Source organism: Hesperophylax consimilis, chromosome 18 (assembly GCF_061612785.1).
Source record: "Hesperophylax consimilis isolate HC1 chromosome 18, BYU_Hcon_1.0, whole genome shotgun sequence".
In the NCBI taxonomy this organism is placed as follows: Eukaryota; Metazoa; Arthropoda; class Insecta; order Trichoptera; family Limnephilidae; genus Hesperophylax; species Hesperophylax consimilis.
In genome coordinates this window covers 25,392,722-25,403,053 of record NC_142853.1, presented here as the reverse complement: position 1 = coordinate 25,403,053, position 10,332 = coordinate 25,392,722, and the positions used below count along the sequence as shown (strand labels likewise).

Below are 10,332 nucleotides of genomic sequence, written 5' to 3'. Positions count from 1 at the left end.
ACATCGAAATGCAGACATATAATACAGAAAATCCAAATGCTGACATAAAATTCATTCAACTATAAATCCAGATAGAACATAAAGAAAACATCGAAATACAGTAAGGTTCCAAAAGGCGACATTAAAAACAGAAAACATCGAAATCAATCATAAAATACAGAACACACCCAAATTCAGAGATGAATTACACAAAACATCGAAATGCAGTCAATATACACAGAAAACATCCGAAGACAGACATAAAATACATACAACATCCAAAGGCAGAAATATAATACAGAAAACATCCAATGCAGACATAAAATACAGAAAGCATCGGCATGCAGTCAATAAATACAAAAACATTGAAAAGTAGTCATTATATACAGAGAACATCCAAATGCAGACATAAAACATCCAATGGCAGAAAAAAATACAGAAAACACAGAAATGCATACAAAATTTAAAAAAAAAACATTGAAATGCAGACATTAAATACAGAAAGCATCGGAATGCTGTCAATAAATATAGAAAACATCCGAAGGCAGACATAAAATACAGAAAACATCGAAATGCAGACATGTGATTGTGTTGAGTTCACCTATTAACTGGAATATTAAATATTATAAGATCTGATGTGTGTGTATGTGTGTTTGTGTGTATGAGGGTGTGTGTGTGTGGGTGTGTGTATGATAACTGCTGTGTTTATTGTAAAAAATACATATTACGAAAACAACGAGCCAGCCGTACCATAGGACTTCCCCTGGACTGCACGAATCCAGTAGAAGGTATTCTGGGTATTTTTTTAAACTAGATTAACTTTTAATTAGATAGTCTAGGTTTCAAGGAGTTCAATAAATGTTTCTACCTTTTCGAAGAATTAAGAATAGTTCCAGGTAAACACGATCCACCTAGACATCTTATTTATTCATGTAGTATCATGTATAATGGCTGTTTTTTTTAAAACGAAACTAGTTGCCAAAATTAAATTTTCCGCCTTTAATTAATAAATTCCATCAGCCCCTTCCCCAATCCGCCTCCTTACTCCGTCTAAATAAACAACAAAAGAACCAAGAGCCCTCCAATGAGATTTCTTTTTTAAGCCTACTTATGGTCTCAGAAAATAAAAATAAAATAATAATAACTACCTTAAATCTTAATATATTTTATGGTTTGATTTACATTATGTTATATTATATTTTTTAGCTGTTAGATGGGTGACTTGTTATTATTAATGGGAATTTTGGACGGGATAATAAGCAAGTAGGTTCTACTAAAATTACTTGTTACTAATACTATTAGAAGAGTGGGTTCCCCTAGACTAGCTTATAAGTACAGGAAGACACGGTGTCATAATCTAGTGATGCAGCCGGGAAGTTGGGGAATCTTATCTTATTTCATAAAAAGGCAAAAACGGACATTTGAATATAATAATATAGCTGATAGTAACCACGTAGACACCGTTTTTTTTTTAAATTTGCCATAAAAAAATGCCAGCTTCCACTTCGATTGTCTCTAAAATGAAAAAATCTTGTACCTACCACAAAATCGACTCCAAATGTGATGTACATTCGCCAGTTTTTCGCTTGTACTATTAACTTCCTAACACCATGTGTTTTTTTACACTAGCTCCACAGGGCCTATGTCATATTTGGGGATGCTGTGTGGAGGGTCTTTTCAAGGAAAGGTAGGAGAGGCAGTTCAGAGAAGGAAAAAGGTATGAGGGGTGGATAGGAATCTGGGTGTCATTGTGTCAGGAGTGACAGACGTATGAATCCATCCCTCCCACTGCGATGCAAGGCGATGGTCGAGAGGGTCCTGCTCGAGAGGTCAAATGGTCTCCCTCAACTACTCTCTCTTGATCCGGCCCGCAACGCAGTAAGTGTGCAGAAAACCTAGAAACCTCACCCCATGACCCCCATGGCACCCCTGCTAAGTCACTAAACGTATAGTTAATTTATATTATTTCTGAGTTAATAGAGTAAAACCCACATTTTCACGTGAAATATCACAAAATTGCTATTTATACACGCTCTGTTATAATGTAATTAATAATAGAACTAAAATTATTATAATCGATAATTACTCGCCGGAAATATGTAAGCAACCAACTTGGTTGTTATTTGGCGGGTTGGGAATAAGCCGACGTAGCTTAGTGGTTCAGAGCACCTGACCAGCAATCAGAAAGTACGGGTTCAATTCCCGTTGGCGGCATTTATTTTTACTCGGGATATATTTCCAATTTGTATGGATATGGCCCGATTTCAATGTATCTTGCAATGATGTGTCACTGCCATCGATAAAATGAGGTATACCAAACCAACGTAACAACTAGAATTCCCCGAAATTGTCCCAGACGAACCGTCGGATGCTGGCGTATTACATCATACAGCAAAATAATTATGAATTCCTACGAAATTAGGCTGACAGCGTGGAATGAGACGCAGGCAGAGTAGGACGGAAAAGCCTCAAAACTGGAAACGAATGATTAAGAGACGTGGAGGTGGTGGAGTAGCCCAAATCTCACTCAGTACTCAGTTACAATGTTACAATCGTAGCGCTGTGATGGTAACCTTAGTTAATTATTGCTAAATGTGACATTTATGTAGGTGTACTAACCAAGTAGAAGTTGCCCACTGACAAACAAACTAACAACCGTTCTTTTCGGCGTGGCTTTTTTTTATTTTGTCTTCGGACTGTTATAAAAAAATAACAAAGCCTTTGACTCAAACTGAGGAAGAATAGAAATGACAGAAGAAATTATACTTACAAACTATCTATAATGAATCTAGCAAAATAATTTGCCCAAAAACATACATCATACAATGTCAATGGCATCACGTTTTCCGCTTACTGTGTTGATAGTAGGAGATTTAAAAATATTGTCACGTTATTTGGAACCCAGGAATGTTTGTCATTGATAAAATAATAAAAAATAGATACATTCCATGTTTTGATGGAATAGGACGTGTAGTCCGTGGTAGTACGTGGAATCCGTAAGTTACATTGCAGACCTGATGAAGGCAAATCTGGATACAAAAGTAGTAGTTATATATTAATCTGAAGTGCTGTCATGGCTTTTCAGGATCGATATTAGTTCCTAGATGTTCCCAGATTACTAAGGAACGTAATTGCTAAGGTACCAAATGCTTCAGTTATGAGTTGTGTAAATATTATAATTTTTCTTCAAACAATCTACTGCTACTAAATCTGTTATTGATATGTATTTACATGAAATTATTATATATTTTTTCAGACTCCCCTCTACCCGAACCAATTAACCATTTGGTTATTATGTATGACGTTTTTCAGGTTTCGTGTTAATTTCTGTGGGGATTATATTATCTAAATTCTGTCCCAGAAGTGACTATGATAATTATTCTTAAGTGATGGAGATTCTGATTCCAGAATAAATATATTTCACCATTATTTTGTAGTCGAAAAGACCCGTTCTCATGTGACAAATTAGTGTCAACCGTGTACAAATGTTGGGCGTATTTCCCGACTATGCAGCGGTGCCGAAGATATCAATGACGCTAGTTCCTCGCAGCATCTTCCATTGAAATACTGGTAGAACAAGGACAGCGTTTCCACCTGACGCATGTGTTCTAAATATTGCAAATCGTATGTTAAAGTCCCCTCTTACCCGTTTCTGGTTAACTCTTTAAGTTATTAAGTTCCAAAAAAAAAAATGTTATTTTTGAAGATAATATCTATACATTTGTTATGCCGAAACGTTAATAACATGTTTTGTTCTGTTATTTAATATGTTATAGGTATGGAAAAAATCACAGTGTATCTTTAAATGCAACTAAACATTTGTGGAGAGATTTTTGGTGTATTTCAAACGAGTCGTGTTTTATTAAATATTTAAACCATTTTCGTTTAATTATTATCGTTTTTTTTATATTAGCGCGCTCCCTCTAACATTCGTATTTACATATCTCCTTTTGAAACTATCTTCGAACGCTTACTACGGCTCCTTAAGGCATATTGAAAAAATAGCTTTTGTTGAAGGACACTAGTCATTTCGAATACTTAACTTTTCGTATGTTTACCTAGATGTTGGTTCTAGGATTCCCACGGCCATTACCACTGCACTGGGTAAGCGGTGATTCAATCCAACGCAATAAATAGGTTTTTGATTATATTTATAAATATCCACCTACATCGCAAGTAGTACATGTAGTCGAGAAAGGAAAAGAGATACTCCCAGTGGGATTAATAATGACATAATATATGATGATATGTATGTATTTAATAAATATATCAGGAAGAAAATATAATTTTCCCGAGATAGTTACATAGTAGTGAAATTATTATTCGTCTACAAGGGGGTAACGCGAGGTAGAATGATAGAGTATTTATTAAAACGTCCCTACCTACCTAATAATAATTGCTGGAAGGCCCCACCACCTTCCCGGAATAGTTGCAAGGAAATTACTGACTTCTGCGCACTGCGGGAATAACATGAGTTCATTATTAATTAGTCTACTGATTTCTTATCTCTAATAGCACCGAGGTTTCCCGCATAGCAAAACAAATAACTGAAAATTGACATTAATTGACCAAGGCAAGACCTCAAAGTTCTGATGGAGGAAGCGGTTATAATGTAAAACATAGCTATTCAAAAATACAACCCATTTCTTATTATGTCTGCTTACTATAGTAAATGACATTTTTGATTTTTTATGGCCGGAATTGGATGGTATTGATCTGTACAACGTTTAATTTCAACAATACGGCGCTACGCGCCACATGAGCAACGAAACCATTGATCTTTTACGGGAAAAGTTTCTTTGAATATCAAAATAACACCTCTTATTGGAAAATCCTGTACTTTGTACTTCTGTACATTTGCGAGTTTATTGACTTCTGGAGGATACGTCAGGTATATTACGTTTCTTGTAGCCTTTTAAAACTTTTGTTTACTAACTTAAATGTGGTTACCTACTATTTCTTGGTGCTTTAATAAAATGAAGTACTAAATTTCAGCCTAAACATTATTACAGAAGGTAATAAAGTTTTGGTTTTGTGCTGATACAATCCAAAAATGCTCTGATCCAGGATCCTGTGAAAGTATAACATAATAACATCCTCACTTTGAGTTGAAGGAAATGTTAGTAAGGAAGGAAAGAGGTGGGGTGAGGAAGGATTGGATCTGGTTACGTAACACTAAGCAAAGCAACAACCAACTCAAGAAGCGAAAAGTTTCAATAATTATGCTCTGTGCTCTCTTAGCGGGTTCCAGATTGGAAGATACTTTGAGTATATTAGTTGTGATTATTCCAGGACTGTAATAGTGAAAGTTTTTTTGCTGGCATCATCAGAACTATACTAAAGACTCTTCCAATTTACACAAGGTGCAAATAAACTGCCTACAATCTGATTTATAAAATTATACATAAAAATACGGACACCGGGCAACCCCGGCCAGTGGCAATTCAACACACTTTTGAAAAGTGATATAAAATCATGAAAATTGATGAAAAAAATCTAGGATTAATAAGTTACGTTAGGTTAGGTTTACAGGCCATTCAATACATCACTTGTCAATAGTGTGTTGAATTGCCACTGTTTTGAGTTGCCATTGAACCGAAACGTTTCGTCAAATATCTTTAGCCATGTTTGGTGAACAGATCTGAATAGCCAGATATTTCCCCACCTTTTTCTTCCTTATATCCTTCCCCTCCCCACCACCTTCAACTTCACAACATACCCCGATTGTGGATGCCATAGTCTCACTGGCCCCAGGCGGTTGGGAGCGGTAGAAACTCTTGAGCGGTATTCACATATAAAAATAATGTTTAAAAATGCTAGGACTACACTCAAAGTATCTTCCAAACTTATTCATAAAATTCTACATTGACAAACAACATTCAGTTTAATTTTCCCCCAACATTATCTGGGCCTGTGAATTTTTGGCACAAAGCCCATTTTGGACCTAACCGCCAAAGATAAATAATATATTATATTAATCAACTGTCTTATACACACTACCTTCCTAAATACCTAATACGAAAACCCCAATCACAACCCAGCAAAAAATTGACCTTGTTATCTCATTATCTCATAAGAGCAGCTAACAAATTGTATCATTCTATATTGTGAAGATTCTCAGTTCTCGGAAACACTCATCTATTAAAGTATATCAGAATCTAGATGGAAAGTGTGTGGATTCTCCCGACAGAATATTTGTTCTTCTTGGAATACATTCTCGGACTTATTACACTCATTATAACTAACAATGGTTTATAATATGTAGCAATTACAAGGAATTTTAACTGCATTGAATTAGAACTTGAATAGGCGAGGACTACGGAAATCCCAATTTGAAGAAATACAAGTTGTTAAGAGTATAAGTGATTCCTGACCTTATTTAGAGTCAAAAATGTAACTGCATATTTGTTTTTTGTAGAGACGCAAAATTTTGAGCTTGCCAACAAGAACCAAGGATCTTACCAATCTATCACGAAGTTCTCATAATAAGTTATTGATAATATTATTATTGACAAGTTTTAAAATGAGAAAGATTCCTAAACGGACATTCATCGCAGTGCCGGCCCTATACAGGCGCAATTGGAGCAGTTCACTCCAGGTGCCGACTTGCTAAGGCGCCGATACCTAACTCAGCAGTTTGGCTCAGGAACTGGCCCTGCAATCCCTGCATGGTTCCACGATAACTCAGCACGATGAGAATTCAACACACCTTTAAAAAGTGATGAAATAAATCCAATAAAAACGACGTAAAAAACAACCTAACCTACGTTTTTTTCATCACTTTTCATGACTTTATGTCACTTAAGGTGTGTTGAATTCTCGTTGTTTTAAGTTATCCGGTTACCCCTGTAACCTAGGTTAAAAATAGATACAATATTGAGAAAAGAAAACTGTTTGAGTAGACTTATTAGTAAGTTCAAGGTTCATGTCATCATTTTTTTTCCAAAATATAATTAATTTCGTTGTAATTCCTTATTATATAACAGGAATCATTTCCGAAATGCTTACCTCAACCGCAGATTTATTAAGTCAATGTTATCCTCGTTAATAATGTAATCATACAAATTCTAAGAAGGCACGTGTGTCGCGTGCATGTAACATAACCATTTAATGAATACGTTACCATGATGATTTCTAACTACCGTTTTGACTAACCTAACCTCACCTAACAATTACCGGAAACATAGCAGTTAGGTAATTAAATAAGTATATTATTATTATGTATATTATCCGACCGCAGCAGATCAGTTGTTTTATCATAATACCAGTGTGTAATCTTTCAAATTGTACCAATATTAGTACCTACCGTAGCAACGTCAGTATTGTGTGTATTTCCCAACTCTCCTTCGGGATTCCCGGCCGAGGGATTTGAGCGAACTTCCGGTCAGTATGGCAGAGAACGGTACCTACCTTCCTCCGCGGGTATCCACGACCTACGTACATAATATTGTGAAGCCTGAGGGTGATTCACGCCTCTCTTGCGGGGAGGGGTGGAGTGGGGGGAGATGAAGCAGCCGAGGAACCACAGCCATGGATTGCCAATGAGAGGGCCAATGCAGAAATGGAATTACGATGATTCGTTTGTTGTGGTCCTGCCACTGAGAACCGCGTTGTTGTAACTATTATTTCTGTGTCGTTTTTATCAAAGATGTAAATGTTACATCGGATCTATGACTGATATCCGTTATTACTGTAATGTACTGGTATTCTGTTTAATTATCTTCTTAGTATGAGTATTCAATAAATGCATTGGTTTGTCAAAGATCACGAGTACTTTATTATCATAAAATATTTATAAAGAATCTCTTGTAGGACATACGTTCGTTCTATCTAGTTATTCTAAAGAGGGAAGCAATTGGAACTGAGCTTGCTACCTAAGGATCGGCTAGCATCAGCTGTACTCGTAACCATTCGGATACAGCTGACATGCTGTCTCTGACAGATGGTGTAATAATCGCCATCTATGGAGACAATAACTTAGATCTATATACTCTACCGACATCTAGTGGGCGGTATCGAAACTACAACCAATAACACTACTTTTTGAAATTTTTGTTTATTTATTAACGTCAAAATCAGTGCAATATTAATTTATGTGATTGTACAAGTACAATAAGCTTACATTAATACTGTAAGCTCAAGTAATCATCGAGGGATTATCGAATTCCTCTGTGCTTATTTCTGGTTTTTGTGGTTTTTGCAGCAGGAGACGAAGAAAACTATTAAAATCTTAATCTGTTACAAAATTCTGGGAAATGTTTGAAAACTGCTTCCGTTGATAAATCCAACCCAAATTCTTCATCCCAAATCGATCCGTCGTAGATTGTAGACCGAACTGTAAAAAAATATGTGACATCGTTCTTGGCGCTTGCCACTAAGGAAGGAAAATTATTTTACGTACCAAGTTGTATTGGAGATCTAATCATTCAAACACGCATCGACACGAACAGAGAGTGGTAATTATGATGGTATAGTTTATATTGCATCACAATTTTAATGGTGTAACACTTCGATGATCACTTATAAACCCATAAAAATATCTCATGGTCTCTTAGTTAACTGGTCTCTTAGTTCAAGAGATAATTATTGTAATGGTTTCCCTGCAATTTTATTCTTACTCTTCTATTAATTCTCTACGTTACTTTGAAAATGTTACAAACCTGTATTAAAAAAAAACGTCTGCATAAATAATCTTTATTTGTTTTAGTATTTAATTCGTAGAACTTTATTTAATTTTTATAAAAAAATTATGTACCTAAATAAAATTTAATAAAGTTATTATTAAGTTCTGCAAGTATTTAATAATGTTATCATTAAGTTCTGCAAGTATTTAATAATGTTATTATTAATTTCTGCAAGTATTTTAGTATTTATTATCGTGCTATGTGTATGTTCTGTTTCTGTTAAAATGCTTCTGTTAGGTAGGTACCTACATATTGAGTTTATTCAAAATCAATGAAATTTTAAATACGCTGTTATGAATTGTCTCTATTTTGAGGATTAAAAACGAATCCATTAAATCTTGTTCTGACGGACAACCGAGCAGAACAACCGTTCACAGTAGTTGATGTTGGCTTCATGAGAACGGGTCGTTTCTTCGACACGTTTTTGTGTTAGTCGGCTCACTTGTTGAACGATCTACCTCTTAGTTTTTCCTACTTCATATAATCCGGGCCTCTTCAAGACCAGCATTATTAAATCCCTATAGCCCCTACCCACGGACGTATATATAGCTTTGATAAGGGGGGGGTCCGCAAATTAAAAAAAAATATATAAGGTCATGTTTTCGTGAAAAAAATAGTCAGTCTTAATCAATCAGCCTTTATTTTTAAATATTATATATATAAATCATTCAGTCTCTGATATTTGAACTAAAAATAAACATAACATAATTATCGCTCCTTATTTAAATAAAATCGCTTCGTTTATAACATAAAAAAAGAAATAACATAAAATAAAAGGTGGAAAACAAAATAACTTTTTTTTATACCTTATTTGTTAAGGTACACTAAACAAAAATACTCTTTCATCTTAAGAACAAATAATTTGTTTTAAAATTGAAACACCTTTTATTTAATCACATAACCAAATAATTTATTCTAAACTTTGGTCATATTGTAAGGAACCATTTCTGCAAATCTTTCGACAGCCACGTGTTTCTCGGTCCATCGTGTCTCACAAAGAGAGATAAGCGTTGAATGAGATGAATTAATTTGATCCGCAATTTTCTTCAAAGTCCGTCGCGAAGCGGTGATAGGCGAAAAAAGTTTATTACGCTCTTAATGGTTCCGATACAGTTACGTATTATTGGTATCTCACATGAATGCGCTAAAACTAAGTTGAGAACATGAGCAACACAGTGTACGAATTGCGCTCTCGGGTATTGCTCTGCGATTATTGTTCTTACGCCCCGTAACCGGCCGCTCATCACTGCAGCGCCATCATAGCCTTGACCAATCCATTTATCCATATCCAAATTATATGATAAGAGATGTGATATAATAGTCGTTGCCAAAGCTTGAGCTGAAACATCTTCTACGTGGATGAATTCTAAAAAATCTTCCCGTATAACCACAGACATAGGAATTAATAGACGAGAAGATAAGGGCGAGGGGTAAAATCAACTGTTGAAGAACGAAGGGGGTTAAGCTGACTGTGATTCGTCAATAAATCAATCTGACAGTAAATAGGCATCTCACATTATAATATCACCATTTAGTTCTTAAAAGTAAAATCTGCATTTAAATGAATAGACATTTTTACATGGGAGCGCAAATTACTCGCCACGTTATGAACTAATTTGCGAAGTCCAAATTCGTCAAAGTAAATTTCTTCTGTTTGCAGAGTCGTAGT

The 10,332-nt window shown here is 35.2% G+C and overlaps 1 non-coding gene across 1 annotated transcript; it reads left to right on the top strand.

Moving 5' to 3' along the window:
- The first annotated feature begins 2,120 nt into the window (after positions 1–2,120).
- On the top strand, positions 2,121–2,193 carry TRNAA-AGC (transfer RNA alanine (anticodon AGC)). The gene has a single exon. It is a non-coding gene; the product is annotated as a tRNA-Ala (tRNA).
- Positions 2,194–10,332: the final 8,139 nt, after the last annotated feature.